Raw genomic sequence first — 18,552 nt, 5'->3', positions numbered from 1 at the left:
TGGTCACTATAGTGACTAAAAATAATTAGTCACTATAATTGATTATTATTTAAGAGTTTTTCTATATTGTTATGCCACTCGTTAGTAGGTCACTATCAGACCATCCATCAATGTTTAATCCAACACTTTATTTCATTTTATTTAAAAGAAAATGCATTTTACTTTTTTTTTACATAAATTTAATAATCCACGAGTTTATAAAAATAGTATCCATATTCATGTTTTTTCACATTGATTTTTGTACAAAGTTAAATAAGTTTATCTCATAATTGTAAAATATATCATCATACTCAATATATTGTGATTTATTTTTTTTGAAAAGCAAAATTTGGTTAATGGGTAAGATATTTAAAGAGCATTGCAAAAGTATTTACAATTTACTATTAACAAGATTCTCACATCTACCTTGTATGATATGACTAAATAGATTATGAGGATAAATATGTGTGTTAGGTCACATTACATATACATATACTAGAAGTTGCTATATTCTCTTGGTATCAAATTGAGAAAAAAAAATGAAGAGAGCATGGATCTTTTTCTTTCTTATCATAAAGTCTTCACTTTGTAAATTATATAGAAAGTAGACGTACGGTTCTGAACTGTTAAGTAGAAGCTGTTATCTCCTAAACTTTGCGTAAAGCCCATTTTATGCCTTACCGATGTTTCTTTTTGTATATGTACCAATGCGTGTATATACCCATATAAAAAAATAATAAAAAACTTCTTATTAACCCTTCATACACACATAACTAGTAATTATAGTGATATTATACACAAAAAGAGATAAATTAAAGTAGGTAGATTCTATAATAACTTTGTTTCTCAACATTTAAAAAATGGTCATTTCTATATTTCGGTAGATTCTATAACGTATCTTCCATAAGATATTGAATCAAAAATATGTCAAACAGCGTAAATAACTTCAATACTAACATGAAATGCATTCAACACGTAATAAAAAATTAACGTATTTGGGTTAGAAAAATTATATTTATTTATTTTTAAAGTTTAGGGATCAAAATATATATAAAATTTTGAGTCAAAATTCAAGGACTAAGAACATACTTAACAAAAAAGAAAAAATCCAAATTTAAAATTGTTTCATCAAATGTCTTCACTTGTATCCTTAGCTCGAATAAGACTAAGGTGCCAATTTTGATCGGGGTTGAAGTGTTATTAACTTTATTGATGTTGATAAAAAATTCTTTCAAACTAATTAATCTAGTTAGATTTGTGATTATTTTTCAGTTGACATTAGCAAAACGTGATATTTATCAATATCGATATAAAACTAATCTTTTTAATTTATGTCTAATGAGATTATTTTCAATCGATGTCTACTAAAAGTATCATGTCAATATTAGTTTCTAGGACCAAAATTATATATTTGCTAGTGTAAGTTCAAGTCTGATATTCGTTATAATTTTCTAACTAACATTAATAATAGAGCTATATATTTTTCAATAAATATTAGCTAGTTTTATTTTTATCAATGATAACATGACTATTTTTCAACCAATGTAAGTTATGGGTTTTTAATCGACATTTGTATGATTTAATTTTCGATTGAAATTATTAAAATTATATTTTGATGGAAAAGTAACCCAAGATTATTTATTATTCAATTTTTTATTCAATTTTCCTATTAATATTGGCTAAAAGTCTCTCAACCGAAATTGGTCAAAACAACTCATAATTTTGATGGTAAAAATAACTTTGACTAATATGAAAAGAAATATCAACAGATATTTTTTAAAGATTAAATATTAAGATTATATTTTGCATTTAGTGGTAATTGAATCCAATTATGAAAGAATAAAATTTAATAAACTTAAAATCTTTGTCAGTACACAAATATTTACAAATTAAACAATTTAAAATAAATATAATTCAAAAAATATATATTTAAATTTATTAAAAATTATAAATTTTTCTAACCAAACACATTGTTGTAAAAATTATATAACACATTGTTTTATTCTTTTACTTGCTTTTCATTCCAATCAATTAAGGTAAAAAAAACTAATTATTTTTCTCTTTCCTTTTTCATGCTCGTTTAAATACTAGAGAAGGAAACTTGTATGAATTGAGAAAATATTTTTAATTTTTTTTTTCTCAAACAGAGAACACACACATTTCATATTTTCCTTTGTTAAACATTTCAAATATTTAATAATAAAAAACAAAGTCTTTTTTTTGTTTATAAGTATAGAGAAAGGAAACAAAATAAAGAAAAAAAAATTAACATTTCTCTAAAGTTAACACACAAATATTTTTTTTTTATCTCTAATGAAGAATTTTCTTTTATCTATGAAGCAAAGAATCTAGGGAATGACAGCTAATAGTGAGCTATGCCTCTCTTCTTTCTTTATTATTCTTTCAAAAGGTTGAGTTTCCTTTCCTAACATTCCCTATCCACAGATTCTTCATCCAAACCATTTTTTAACTTTGCAAAATTTTCCACGCATTCTTAATTTTTTTTCCTATTTATCTTTATCTTTATAGCACTACAAAAGCCAAAAGCCACTCAAGAGTATATAATAATAATGTCCAAAAAAAATAATTAATTAATTTGTTTATACTCATATTCCCATTTATATATCTTTAAGGGAAAATAAATATGTAATTACATTTATATAATTACGTACATTAGCAATATTGTCGACATGGAAGAGGATAAAGATGATTTCTTTTCAACCTTTTTTCTTCATAGATTTTCTTTTCTTTTCTTTGAAACCCTGATATTTTACTAGTATTTTTTGTCTTGGTGTGGTCCATGATTGATTTGAAGTTATAATTAGTAGATGATTGCATTATCCATTAGGGTTTGTTGTAACCTGATGAGAGAAGATGGCCTCTGATTTTAGGTCACTTCAGAAATGATTGGCCTTTGCAAGGACCACAAGGGTCTCCCACTTATCATTATCATTGTCGCATAATTATAGTCCTATTTGTTAAAAGAGGCAACACAATTCTTCCTTGTTGCTTAAATTTGCTGAGTTGCCCATATGGCATCACATGGCCCTTGTAGGGTTCATGGTCCTCCACAAACAAATCAAAGCTTCAAAAATTCAAAATCTTAAGCACCCATGTTGTCAAATTGGTGATTAATACATACTAGGGTTTTTTTCATTGCTACAGTAGTGTGAAAAGAAACTAAATAATAGGGTTTTGTGTTTTTGCTATTGGTGTCAAAAGGAAAACTATTGGATGGGATTTTTTATTTTATTTTTTATATAGTGTGAAAAGAAAAAACAGTTGCCATGTTGGATGAATATCCGAGATTTATTGAGGGTAATTCATTGCACATGTTATGAAGGAAAAGACAAATAAATACACAATATGAAACGAACATTTTGTTTTCTTTTTCTTGCAACTGTTTAACCATTTTTAGGATAGCAACCGTTTGAAAAGAAGACACAAGAGGGAAAGGAAAAACCTTTCTCCTCTCACACTCTCTCAATCAATGCTTTCTAATTAAATAATGAGGAATAATTAATAAAATAACATATATATAAATCTCTTTCATTAATGGATAATATTTTATTGAAGTATTTTTTAGTCGAGAGAAAAGAACATAAAAACATACATTACAACAAAATTGTTAATTATCAATGAATAAAATTGGTTGATAATAAAAAAATTCGTCAATAATTTAAATTTGTTGATGGTTAAAGATATGTCGATAAAATGTTTATCAATAAATTTTAGGTATAAATACACATTTGGTACCCAAACTTTTTCGGAAAGTTCAATGTGGTACCCGAACTTTAGGAATGTTCAATTTGGTACCTCAATTTTCTAAAGAGGTTCAATTTGGTCCTCTCCGTTAAGTTGGAGTTAACACCGTGTCCGTACAGGACACGTGTCAAGCCATGAAATTTTTATTTTTCTTAAATTTTTTTTCAAAAAATTAATTTTTTTTTCAAAAAATTTAAAAAACTGCCACGTGTCAGTTTATCATCGTGCCACGTGGCAGCTTACAAGCATGACACGTGGCAGTGTAATAGTTGTTTTCAATTTAGTATCCCAATTTAAATTTTTGATTCAATTTAGTACCCAAATTTTTTAAAATGATCCAATTTCGTCCTTTCCTATGAGACCAAATTAGTAAATAAGCTTAATTATAATTTATATAAACATGTTAAAATAATTGTTTTGAATTTATACATCAAATCACTACACCTAAATATTCAAATTATTTTATTTTTTACAAGTGTAAAAAATTTCATGTATAAAAAATTACAAAGGTTAAAATGAAAAAAATAAAATAATTTAAGTATTTAGGTGAAATGATTTGATGTATATATATTATAAAAAGTTATTGTAACATGTATATATAGGTTGTAATTAAGCTTATTTACTAATTTGGTCTCAAATGGAAGATGACGAAATTGAATGATTTTAAAAAATTGGGGTACTAAATTGAACCAAAAATTTAAATTGGGGTACTAAATTGAAAACAACTATTACACTGCCACGTGTCATGCTTGTAAGCTGTCACGTGGCACGATGATAAACTGACACGTGGCAGTTTTTTAAATTTTTTGAAAAAAAAAAATTAATTTTTTGAAAAAAAATAAAAAAAAAAAATTCATGGCTTGACACGTGTCCTGTACGGACACGGTGTTAACTCCAACTTAACGGAGAGGACCAAATTGAACCTCTTTAGAAAATTGGGGTACCAAATTGAACATTCCTAAAGTTCGAGTACTACATTGAACTTTCCGAAAAAGTTTGGGTACCAAATGTGTATTTATATCTAAATTTTATTGACAACAAAAAATTCATCGATAAATATGCAATCGTAATTACTGACAACCTGAATTTGTTATTAAATATTTTTTAGTAAATATTCATCGATAATTATCGACAGATTTTGACCATTAGTAAAATCTACGATAAATATCTCGATTAGGTCTTTATCTTCCACCTCTTCTTTCCATTTCGTCGTCTTCTTCTTCTTCCTTCTCCTTTTCCTTTACTCCTCCTCTTCATCCTCTCTCCTACTTGCCATCCTCCTTCACCATCGTTGTTGCCATTGCCCCCTTAATTGTTTACGACTTCTCCTCTTCCTCCTCATTCTTCTCTTTCTCCTCCTCTTCCTTCTCCAACTCTAGTTGTTATTGTTGTCATGACCACCACCATTGCACCATTGTTGCACCTCTGCCTATCACTGTTTCAACTTTTCCTCTTCATCCTCCTCCTCCACTTTCTCTTCTTATTCTCACATTCTTCACTTAATTTATAAAAAAATCTCATCAGATTCAGTGAAAATTTTGTCATTCATTTTACTAACAAATTTTACACAAATTTGTCAAAACCCAAAATGGGAAGTTTGGTGCTATTTTGTCGACGGACAAGTACATCTGTGATAAGAATTATAAATTACCGACGAAATTTATTGATGAAAATATTTGCTAGTAATATAAATTCTACTTTGCAGATAGATGTTACCGACATATTCATTTCTGATAGATACTTCCATCGATAATTGAAATTTTAATATCCGTTAGTGAAATCTATTGATAAATTTGGTTTTAGCAACAATTTTATTTCTATAGGTAAAATATTGTCGATAATTACAAAAAAATTTATAATAATATATCTTAATAAGTAGGATGTATTTAATTAATTTTGTTTAGATTCAAAATATGTTTTTTAAAGAAAATAAAATTTATTTAACTTCTTTTATCTTTTGAGCATAGAGGAAAAAGAGTGAAAGAAAAATGAGTAAGCCAAACACTACATACATATCTTAATACATTTATATGCACTTGTTTTTCAATCAATAAAATTCATTAATGATAGTTAGTATATTGTTAGGAATAGGCTAAGAAATGTATATATTGTTAGGGTTGCATATGAAAAAGGTTTGTTGAAAGAGAAAAAGAAAGTATACACTTGTTTGTGAAGCTAGAAACATAAGCATGGTTCCATTCCATGCACACTCTCTCTAAATGACTAAATACCTAAACACACAGATATATATTCTCCATGGAATTTGAAACCTCATGGCTTATGTCATTGAAGGGTTTGAATATTATTATATAATAAAGTTGAGAATGAGAGTGTGAAGTGTCAGGTGGTAGTGTTGGGTTTATCCACATGATTTGCATGCATGTACATGCTCCATCAACATCATGGCTAAGGTTTGAGTGAGCCAATGGTGGTCCTGACCATTGGAGGATGATGAACTTTGGGCACTCAATGTGTCATTGTTCATAGGTGTGTGCCCCTCTTTATGCATGCAATAAGTCCTATGACAAGGACCATTTAGTGACCCTTAAGAGGGAAATTCTAGGTGTGGTGCCAAACCTAAGTACCATACCTATACCAATGCAGCAGACAAAAGACACAAGTGTGCTCACGGGAACACGTGCACAGCATCATCCATTGTATCGTGTTACAAGTTTTGGTGAACAACACTTTGGTGGTCCTTTGCCTCAAACCCTAGCTATGTGATGCTGAATAAGAGAAGCTACAATGTTTTGACCAGTTCATGTATCAATTTTAACACAAAATTACAGCCACGGAATCCAAAACTTGAAACGTGTGATAATTCTTAAAATTTTTTAATTTATTTTGTGAGGAATTTAAGTGTGGCATTAGAAGTTTCACATTAAATAAAATAATGAGGTGAATAACATTCTTAAAAAAAAACTATAAACTTATTGTCTTAATTTTTTGAGTTGAAAGTAATAATTTAGTAAATATAAAAAAAAATATATTATAAACCTAAGTTTCTTTCTTATATTCTTTCTTGAAAATTGATAGGATTTAAGTAAGAAAATAGATTATAAATAATTGATACGTAAGTTTTTCTGGATATGATTGAAAACTTGAAAGGTGTGATTCATGAGGATTTTATTCGAGTGATGATAAAGACTTTGAGGGTTTAACATGTTTCTTTTTTGGTAACGATCAATTTATAGAATAAACTAGTAAAACTTTTGTAATTAGTGATCCTTGAATAATTTAGAGAAGAAAAGAGAAAGACATAGGGATTATTAGGGTTAATCATATGATAGGGTTTTATGATAAAATGTTAATGAATTTGAAAAATAAACCATCACTTTCGGATAAGGAAGGTTTATGAGCAATAGTGAGGATCCATCAACCCAGGTTTTCGGATGGAAGACCAAGTCAAAAGACAGTCACTTAAAAATTGATTTCCAAATTTATACCAAATTTTAAAATTACTTTATAAAATAATTAAATTAATTAAAAGGTGAAATCAAAAAGCCTACGAGACCCGTTAGAGGGAGAGCCTAGAGAATAAAGAATTTGGTTGAATATCAAGTCCACTTTATATGATGATCTTGTGATTGATTGTTTAAAAGCTCTAAATAAAGCTTTTATATATATATATATATATATATATATATATATATATATATATATATATATATATATATATATAAGCTTTATTTAAAACTTGACATTTTCTATTAAATATTGTGAAAAATAAATCACAATGATGATTTAACATTAGTGTATCTAGAAGACTAAAAAAGGAAAAGATAGAAATTAGATGAAAAAAAAGAAGGAAATGTCTCCCAATTAAAATTTGATTTTTGTCTTTAATTTTCATAGTTAACTAATTCTCTTTTTAGTAGTGTCTTGTGACAAAGATTACAACATACAATATATGATGTATAGAGAAGAAAAGAGTGATAAAAAAAAAGTGAAAGGAGTTGTGTAAATTGAAGTGTGAAAAAAGTTATAGTAGAGATCGATATAAATTATTATTAATATTAATAAAGAGTGTTTCAATCCGTACGTATATAAAAATCTACAATATATAAAGAAAAATTAAAAACACAAAAGGTTCAACTTGAAAATGCCTTGGCCTTAAATAGAAAATAAGAATAACCAACCTTCCTTCCCTTTATTTGGTTATAGAAATTTCTCATAAACACCTCTAAAAGAGTAAACCAAGAAGAAGAAAAGAACTAAAGTGAATAATAAGTCTCAAGCCATTAATTTATGTATACATTAATTTCAACTCATAAAAGACTTATTTATTTTTTATTTTTCTCTCCTAAAAATATTTACATATATGAAACTCTTACAAGAAACCCTAGAATTTAAAGCTAAAATGTATACATTGGAGACATAAGTTTGAGATGTAGCATGATTTGTTAGATGGGAGCATATTCATTGTTATGTCCAGCTAGGATCCATGATTTCATATGTGAGTTTGCACAGTTGTCTGAATTTTTGAGGACAAAGCAAGTGAGGGAAGGTTTTGAAGTTATGATTTTTAATTAAGAGGAAAACATGGTGGGACAAACCCTAAATTCCTTGAGGCACCCACAAACTTTATAAAATGAGAATCAGAAAAAGTAAGCTCCACTAAGATTTTGCATATGCTCGTTTCTCTTTTGAAACCCACAAACCCTAAATTAAAAGCTTGAAAACTATGTATCCTTCATAGATCATATTGGAAAGGCTAGGTACCTAGTTTGGTTAAATACGCAGCTCTAAACTAGTAAGAGCTCTACACATTTTGGCTTTTTGGAGCTTTTATTCACATCTCTTTCGATCAACATCAACACCAGCTGGATCCACCTTAATCCCCTTTCAATTTCGCAGTATGCTCATGTGCTCTTCATATTAAATATCATAACTTTGATATAAAAGTAAATTATAATTCATCTTTGTCTAAAATTTTAATACAATTTTAAAATTTTAAAAATGAATAAATATAGTTTTTTTAAACTAATTGTGTTCAATCTTCTTGATGTGTCAATACACGTTTTAGAATGACATTTCAGTTGTTTATATCGTTTTGACAAACTCCAGCATAAATATGAGTCTAGAACATTGTTTAACAAGTAAACAAAAATAATGTCATTAACTTTGACTAATACATTATTTTCAAATTTGACGACCAAATGTGTCAAATTTTGGAACATAGATGAATTCTAATTTAACGTTTAAGTTTAAGAACTAAAAACATAATAGTCGGTTGAATAATAAATATTAACAATTTTCAATTTAATTTTAACGAGAAGAAAAAACTATAATTTTATTGCAAGAATTTTAATTATATTAGTTTTGTTTGAACTTTATTGATATTATAATTTATTGGATAAATGGGCAGATATTAGATTCAATACATTAAATATTGATATTTTTGTTTGAAGGATATAAAAAAAAGTATATTTTTATTACAATATTATTTTCACTACAAGAAAATATCTTATTATCAACTAATTTTAATGATTAAAAGTTGTTAGTCACTATAGTGACTAATTTAGATATCAATTTATAAAATAAAAAATTATTGGTTACTAAAATAGTCATTACTATTATAATTGGACGTTAAATTGGTCACTAATTAATTGAAGACTAATTTAGAAACCAATTCCTTTGGTAGCAAAAACCAAGCTAGCTAATGTTTAGTGACCAATTTTCTTTGGTAACTAAATTTTGATAGCTAAATTTTAGAAACCAATTTAGAGACTAATTATTATTTTTCACTCATAATAGTGACTATTTTAGTAATCAATAATTTTTTATTTTGTAAATTCGTAACTAAATTGGTCACTATAGTAATTAACAACTTTTGTCACTAAAATTGGTTACTAATGAGACATTTTCTTGTAGTGTTTAATTTTATTTGAACTCCATTAATAATTTTATTACATATGTTTACTAGAGAGAAAATTAATAATTAACATCATGATACAATTGATCAATTAATCATGAAGGAACCATTAAGAATTATAAGATTTTAAAGCTACTGACTTCAAAAGTTCATTTCAAGATTGATTGTATTAACATCAATTTTCTCTTTTAGCAAACATATGAGATAATTGTAAAATATATGTCAGTTACAACTAAATGTCAATGGTACTTCAGGAAGCAAATAATTGATACAAAAATACAACAATATTATCGTTCTAAGGTTGTTGGTGCACAATATGAGAGTAAGGGTTTTTTAACTCAATCTATGGAAATTGTGGTGGAGCTTGTGCTTGTGGTGGAGAGTGTGCCTTTAGTGGGGCGTGTGGTACAACATACTATTCAATCGCTGTCGGACCAGTGGTGGTTAATCATGATAATATTTGTGTTGTAAATGAACTTTCTCTAGTTAAGAATCTAGATGTTAGTACTAGTGATGTACCAGTTGTAGAAAACAAAGAAATATATGAAGATGATTGTGTATAAAATGTTACAAGAGGTATGTTATATATACACACAAAGCTAACCTTATAAGCCATAAGTAAATGGGTATAAAACATAAGCATATGCTAACATCCCCTCTCAAACTCAGAATGCTACGGCTAAATGCATTGAGAGTTTGTCAAATAAAAAATGAAATCGTAAAATGAAGTGCAGCTTGGTAGATATATCTGCAATCTGTAGAGTCGAAGAACAAATGGTAAAGATATAATGTCAAGTTGAAGATGATGACGAGTAAAATAACAATCTATTTCAATATGCTTGGTTCGCTCATGAAAAGAAGAGTTTTAAGCAATCTGAATAACACTTTTATTGTCACAATGTAGAGGCGTATGATCTTTCAAATAGACACCCATATATGCAAGTAACCAAGTTAGCTAAATAATCTCACAAGTAGTCAAAGTCATGGTGCAATACTCAACTTCTGTGGACGATCAAGATGTAACATCTTGTTTCTTACTCTTCCATGATATAAGTGAATCACCAAGAAAAATACACCACCTATTAATGGATTTTCGACCATTAGGATCACCATTCCAATCTGCATCACAATAGCACGCAAGTCTAAAGACGACATAGACGAAAGCAAAAGAGGCTGAAACTGAGTGCCCCAAAGATACTTGAGAATACGAAGAACAACACCTAAATGAACTGTTATTGGAGGTGAAACAAACTAACTACCAATATGAACAACATGTGCAATGTCCAGTCCAATCATAGTAAGATAAACCAAACTCCTATCAATAATTCGATATAAAGTAGAATCAGTCAAAGGAGCACCATTCGATGGGGAAAATCAAACACTTGTCTCAAGAGTAGTATCAACAATCTTGTTGTCAGTAAGCCAAACACGCCAAATAGGTCAACAATATAATTGGACTTAGACAAAATATAACCTTTTGAAAAAGAAGCAACCTCGATACCTAAAAAGTAATGCAGTACATCCAAATCTTTCGTAGAAAAACGATGGGATAATGCAGTTTTTAAAGATGCAATTCCATCAAAATCATCACCAGTAATAATCATATCATCAATACATAAGGATAAAAAAATATGTCTTGCATTGGTTTTCCTGACAAATAATGCAAAATCATAATGACTGACAATAAAACCTAGAGAGACAATTACAGTAAAAAACTTCTGAAACCAAGTACGAGGTGCTTGTTTAAGACCATAAAGGGCTTTTTGAAGTTTGCAAACTTCACTAGATTTGTGAGAGACACTTGGTGGCGAAATCATGTGATCCTCATTCAAAAGGGCATTCTTCACATCCATTTGAAAAATCTTCCATTGGAAATTAGAAACGAAAACAATCGAGGTATGAATAGTATTCATCTTTGTCGCAAAAGTAAATGTTTCCTAATCCATGGGATACTCTTGGGTATATCTTTTAGCAACAAGTCTAGCTTTATACCTTTCAAATGAGTCATCTGATTTTGTCATGATTTTGTATACCAATGAGATCTAATAGGACATTTTCCTTGTGGCAATGGAACTAGATCCCACGTATGAGTCTGATCACTAGTGCAAAATTACCTTTTAACAACAATATATTACATCAGTTTAGTTAAAAATGATGTAATAAAAATGCGGTGGCAATTTTGTAATTAAAGAATCGCATATTACATCGGTTGTAATTAAAACCGATGTAACATTGGATTAAAAATCTCAAAAACACTCTCATGCAAACGCAATCCCCATTTCTTTCTTCTTCAAATATTTTCTCTCCCATCAAAGCCCCAAATCTTCTCCTGCAACGAACCATCCTTCCTCATCATATTCCTCTTCAAGTTCACTCTGATAGTGGTTTGCTCGGTGCTGGTGGTGCTTTGCTCTACTACGCTTGTCGTCCGAGTTGCTGGATATGTTTTTCTTGACCCCGCTTCTGCTAGATTTGTTTCACTCATTGTCGTCGTTGCTAGATCTATTATTTTCATTGTCACTGTTGTTGGATTTGCTTCGCTCGTCGTTGTTGTTGTTGGATTGTTGTGCTCAACACCACCGCAGCTAGATCTGCTCCGCTCATCTTTGTTGTCGTCACTGGAACTGCTTCGTTTGTCATCACTGTCGATGGTTCTGCTTCGAGCGTCGTCGCTGCTCTGCTTGCCACTATTGCTCCGCTTGCCACCGCTGCTCCGCTCGCCATCGCTGCTCCGCTTGCCACCGTTGCTCCGCTCATCGCTACTGCTCCGCTCGTCACCATTGCTCTGTTCGATGCAGTTGCTATTCCGTTTGACTCGAGGCTTCTCAGTTCAACATCATTGATGCTTGGTTCATCACAAGTGTTAGTTAAAATATTAGTTAAATTTTAAACATTTGATTTGATTATCTTTTGGTAAAGAGTGTCCTCTGTAAATGTTTTCCTATGAATTCATGTCGAGAATATTTTGATGGATCTTGGCTCAAGCTAGCTGGATTGCTATTCTATTTAATATGAATATATTTGTATTAAGTACCCACAGTTTCATTGTGATTTGCTAAAGTGGATGTTGCATAAGTTTTTATTCTTTTTCCATGAAGATTGTTATAGCTGGAGCACTCGAATATTTGTATTTTTTTTAATACCATGTGTTACATCGGTTGTTCCATAATCGATATAAAGAGTGTCAAATTTATTACATCGTTAATTATTACATTGGGTCTAAAATCGATATAATAAGCCATAAAAAACGATGTAAAATATAATTTTTGTACTAGTGGATGTAGAACAGTAAGTTCCTTAGCCATAGTATTCTGCCAAATTGCATCACAAACAACCTCTATATATGATGAAGGCTCATGAAGACGATGAATAAAGACAACAAAACAACAAATAAACTAGAATAGGAGGAATAAACAAAATCTGGTGGTTGAGCAGACTTATGATTATGATTGGGCCGAACAAGTGGTAGAGGAACCACAAGCTCAAAAGATGATTGAACAAGCATAGTAGGGGAATCTATAAGTACAAACTCTAATGCGGTGTCTATAATTGGTGCTAAGACATGATCAGGAGTTGGTACAGAAGTAGGTGTAGTGTCATCAATATCCAAAGGATCAATTTTAATGACACCATATGTAGTCAAATAATGTGAGCTAGCTGGAATAGAAAAAAATGGAATGTGTTCTAACAACACAACATTACGTGAGACATACAATATTTGACTAACTGAATCAAAGCAACGATATCCCTTTTGACCAACATCATATCCTAAAAGACACATAAAGTAGACTTAGCTGATAATGTAATATGCTCAACATGTGGTTTTAAAACAAAATAGGTACATCCAAACACACACAAAGTAGAGTAATTAGGTGCATGACCATACAATTTTTCAGAAGGAGACAAACCAAAATTATGTGAAATCAGGATTCGATTCATAACATGAATCATTGTAAGAATAAATTTCCCCCAAAAGACACTTGGAACATCGGTAGATAACAAGAATGATCTTGTAGTCTAAAAAAGATGGTGATTTTTTCTCTCAACAACGTCATTTTGTTGAGGAGTGTTAATGCAAGAGGTATGATGTATAGTTCCATTAGAGGAAAGTAAAGTGGTAAAATCATTAGAAGTATATTCACCTCCAAGTCACAATGAAAGATTTTTATGGTAGCAGAGTGTTGGCCTGTACAAGAGCATTAATTTTTTTAAAAATTGTGAGATAATCAGACCAACGTTTCATAAGATAGATCCAAGTGAAACGAGTAAAATCATTAATGAAAGAGACGTAATATCTAAAACCTCCTTTGGTGGATACATAAGAGGGTCCTCACACGTCAGAATGCACAAGATCAAAAGGGTAAGAGAAGAAGAAATACTTTTATTAAAAGGTAAAACGGAAAATTTTGCCAGTTTACAACCATTATGATGAAATATTATGACTATCCAAAGTACCCATGACTCTTGTAGACACAAAATTTAAACGAGATGGAGAAACATGAACTAAACGAGAATGCCATAAATGAAACAAAGATAAATCCACACTAGAGGCTGCAACTATTGACTCCTTGAATTGATTCAAAACATAGAGTCCACTAGACATGTCAAAGTAAGCCGACCTGGCTTACACGGGTTGGCTCACCATGAGCCGGGTTAAAAATGAATGAGCTCAACCCGAATCACTTTATGGTGAGTCAGAAATTTTGCAACCCGGCTTAACCCACCATGGGTTGGTGGGTTAAGTGCGTTGACTCACCAACCCACATAAAAAAGAAAAAAAAGTTATTTATTTATTTTTAAGTATTCAAATATTTGAATAATTTTTTAAGCAACCCATGAAATGACAATCACTGTAAAATCAAGAGCCAATGTCTTCATCATACTCACCACCAATGTGAATTATTTCCAAGAAAGTGTCCATATAGTCCAAGAAAACATGGCTTATATTACACAGTTTTTGTCATGTTATTCAACAAAATATAAATGAAAAAACTACACATTTTTGTCATGCTAATGTAGAAAATTTTTTTATAAGACGGTTGTTTGAGTAATTTATTATAAAGATAATGATTAAAGATTAAAGTATCAACATACATAAATTGACAATCAAATTAATTAAACAATCAAACTATTCAAATATTATTGAGCAACATTTTATCATTTAAAAACATAAAATTGTGAATCTATATAATTAGGAGTAGTAAATAATATAAAAGAATTTAAAAAAATTGTATAAAAAATGTTGGTGGGTTAAGTGGGTCAACCCACTTTCAACCTAGCTCGAACCCGTGGGTTAAATGGGTCGGGTTGAGTTCAACCCACTTTTGAAAAAACTTAATTTTTCTCAACCCAACCCAGCTCGAAGCCGTTGATAAGGAATCTTCAAGTGAGACGAATTTGAGGACAAATTCATTTTAAGAAGGAAGGTATGATAGATGATTATATCCTAAACTTCAAGTAGTATAAATTTGAGGACAAATTCTCTTTAAGAATGAGGGAATGATAGAGGACTATCCCAAGATTCCATACAAGAAGAACTTGAAGATGAACCTTTACAATTTAAAAGACCTATGAAAAGGGCAAGGAGCAAGAGATTGGAAGATCAAAACTATTCAAGGCTCTTGATGCTACAAGAAATCTGAAATTTAAAGAATATGAAGATCATGACTTGAAGCACATTTGAAGGATAGTTTTTAGGAACATTAGTTTATGTTTTTAGACTTTGGGTTTCCTCTTAAGAATTAGTTATGTTCTATTTTTTGGGCTTTGGGCTTTCTTTTATAAATTAGTTTATGTTTTTATGTTTTGGGTTTGGGCCTTCTTGTAGGGTTCTCAGGTTTTCTTAAAGTTATGTGCCTATATATAGAGGTACCAAAAACAATGTAGACACTTTTAGTCATATATTGAATTTGATTTCATTAAAGAGATGATTCTCTTTGTTCTTGGCTTAGGCCTCCGGTTCTTATCAAAGATTAAGATCTTTGTGGTGAATCTTTACTTGACTTATCAATCTGCTAGATTGTGGCGTCTTCCATCTTTGTCTTATTCCACGTTCTTCTCTTATTTATTCGTGTCGTGCCTCTTGAGGATTCAAATTCAGAAACGATCATACTCTTTCTTGAATGGGATCGTATCACCCGTGGTAAGCCAGGTTGGCTCACGGGTTGGAGCTCATTTTGACATTTCTGGAGTCCACCTTGATATGACTTATCCCAATCACCTTCTTAGATGTGCGGTGTTGTACAAAACAATCATATGGAGAGAAATATACATTGTATCCAAAATCATATATTTTTCCAACAAAAATAAGATTCATAGCAAGACTAGGTATGTAGTAAATATCAGACAAAGACAAAGATGATGTGACAATGGTACCAATACCAGATAATGGAACTGAATCACCATTAATAGTTACAATTGACATGAATGAGTTAGTGGATAATGAAACAAAAAAAGGCAACTAATGTGACATATGATTAGTGACACTTGAGTCAATGATCCATTTGTTAAAAGATATATTTGGTGATGATGTTCCTTGAGAATGTAAGGCTATATTGGTGTAAGACCCGAGAAATTTGAATAATTAAATAAATAATTATTTAATAAATGCGAGTAGTAGAAGCCTATATGGCATTTAATGGAAATTGATATGATGTGAAATAGTACTAGCTCAAGTGGTTGAGAGTACTTGGTTGTGTGAAAGGACTTAGGTTTGAGTCCTAAGTATGCCAATTATATGATATTTTAAAATGTGCATTATTTTAATGTTATGATTGAATGTGAGTAGTGATAATGTAATCCTAATATTATAAGAATTACCATGAAACATGTGTTGGTTGAATTAGTTGTGCATTGACTTTGTAATTGAGGGGTTGTGTGTTTAAACCTTGCTAAGAATTAATTAAACTTTCTTTTTGCCTAATTTTCTTTTGGCAAGAATATGAAAGGGGAGAGAAACCCGACCTGCAAAATGGGCAGCCTAAGGGGCTGAGAAAACACCTTGTTAATGACTATTGAATAGTTATTAAGCCCCCTTTATACAAATTTTCGTTTTAGAGAGTAAATAGGAACTTTTACTGTAATAATTGGATAAAAAAGAAGTGGTAAGAGTGTTTAAACTGCTGTTATGAGTGCACTGGGAAAGGAAGTGATCAAAGCAACCATTATCAGCATAGGCGCAAGGGTTTCAGGTCAATTTGGTGGTGAAACAAAGGAGCACTTGTGGGGAGCACGAAATAAGCTTGGAGTTTTCGAATTGAGCAAGGATTAACAAGTTAGGGGAGTTTACACGTTAGTTTTTATGTATGAACATGAATTGTATAATGTTTGATATGAATTGTATGCATTTCTATTGTGTTGTTTGTGTTTTTCTGGGTTTTTGGAAATTTCCAGAAACCGCCTAGCGGACTATTCATAGCTGTCAGGCGGCACATGCGTTGTGGCTTATTTTTGGCTTCCTGAAGAGGAATCGCCTGGCAGTAAGCTCCCGACCGCCAGGCGACAATACCAATTTTACCCAATTTTCTGGGTTTTTATGAAGGGCCTGGCGGTGGTGATTGATCCGCCAGGCGACGTGAACCAATTTTTGGCTTGATTTTGATGTTTCTCAAGTTCTGGGAGGTTTCTGATCGGGGAGAAATCGCGTTCTAATTTTATGAATGATTAAACATCGTATTTCATTGGCAATTCGTGGAATTGAGGTTTAATTGAGAAGAAAATGGCATGAAGGTTATCTTAGGGTTGATGATTTAGGGATTTCGAAAATGACATTAATCTAAATGGAAAATGTGAATGAATTCGGGTATGGGAAGTGTTAGAGAATGAATTGTAATCCTAAAAGATGGAATCGTATCTTATAAAGTCATAAATTGGTTGAACTCAGAGTTGTTGTGAGTGGGTTGAGGTTCACATGTGCAAGGAAGAATGTTGGGGTTCCTAGAACAGCAGGAACCGCCTGACGAGTGATGCGTGGCGCTCTGATTCACGAAAAACGATGTTTTCTGTATTTTTTGCAGAAAAGGAACCGCCCAGCGGTAGTATAGTCTCGCCAGGCGCCACCTTCCTTATTTCTGGGCGTTAGGCGCCACCTTTTTTTTTCTGTTTTGCGCAGTTTTCGTAAAACTGCATTTCCTGGTTCATTAACCGTTTGATTTAGGTAAAATTTTGACAGGTAGTCCATAACATGTAGTTCTTCACTATGAACGATGGAGATTTGATTTGGAGGACAGTAGCTAGAGATATACGTCACGCATGATTGGTCGTTTGAATTCTCTAATAGTATGATTACTAATGGATGATTAAGTGTTCTCAAGTGCTGGTATGGCCTTGATTGGTGAATGTATATATATATATATATATATATATATATATATATATATATGTATAAATGTGTGAATGATGAGTATGTTTTTGGTAGTGCTTGGTGAGGCATGTTGAATATATGAACCTATATATGTTAGCTCGAATGTATGATGTTATAAGTGTGTGAATAAGGCCACTATTGATGATATCACTATGACCGAGTGTTGCATAATCATGACGAGTTTTGGGGAAGTATGGGAACATGATAATCATACTTTAAATGTAATAGAATTGCGAGGGCATGCAGAATAAGTATATAACTTTGATGGTGTCTTATGTGGAGTATGTGAATTGTAAGCATGCAAAGGGTTAGGAAAATGAGAAGGTCAAATAAAGTGTGTGTTGGAATTGATTTAAGAGGTAAGTATATATGAATTATAAAAGAGAGGAATGTGTGCTTATACTTGAAAGATGCATGTGTTATGATGTTGTAATTTGGATTATATGAATGTGTATGTTGATTTCTGGATGTTTGAGAATTGAATGGTTGAATTCTAGGAAATGGATTAAAGTACCTAAAACCAGTAGTGTCACATTACTGGTGTAGCGCATGGCGCTGTAGATTGAACCGC

The sequence above is a fragment of the Vigna unguiculata genome, chromosome 8 (genome assembly GCF_037176805.1).
Source record: "Vigna unguiculata cultivar grain cowpea cultivar isolate G323 ecotype 2 chromosome 8, ASM3717680v1, whole genome shotgun sequence".
Classification (NCBI taxonomy): domain Eukaryota; kingdom Viridiplantae; phylum Streptophyta; class Magnoliopsida; order Fabales; family Fabaceae; genus Vigna; species Vigna unguiculata.
This window is presented reverse-complemented; position numbering follows the sequence as displayed.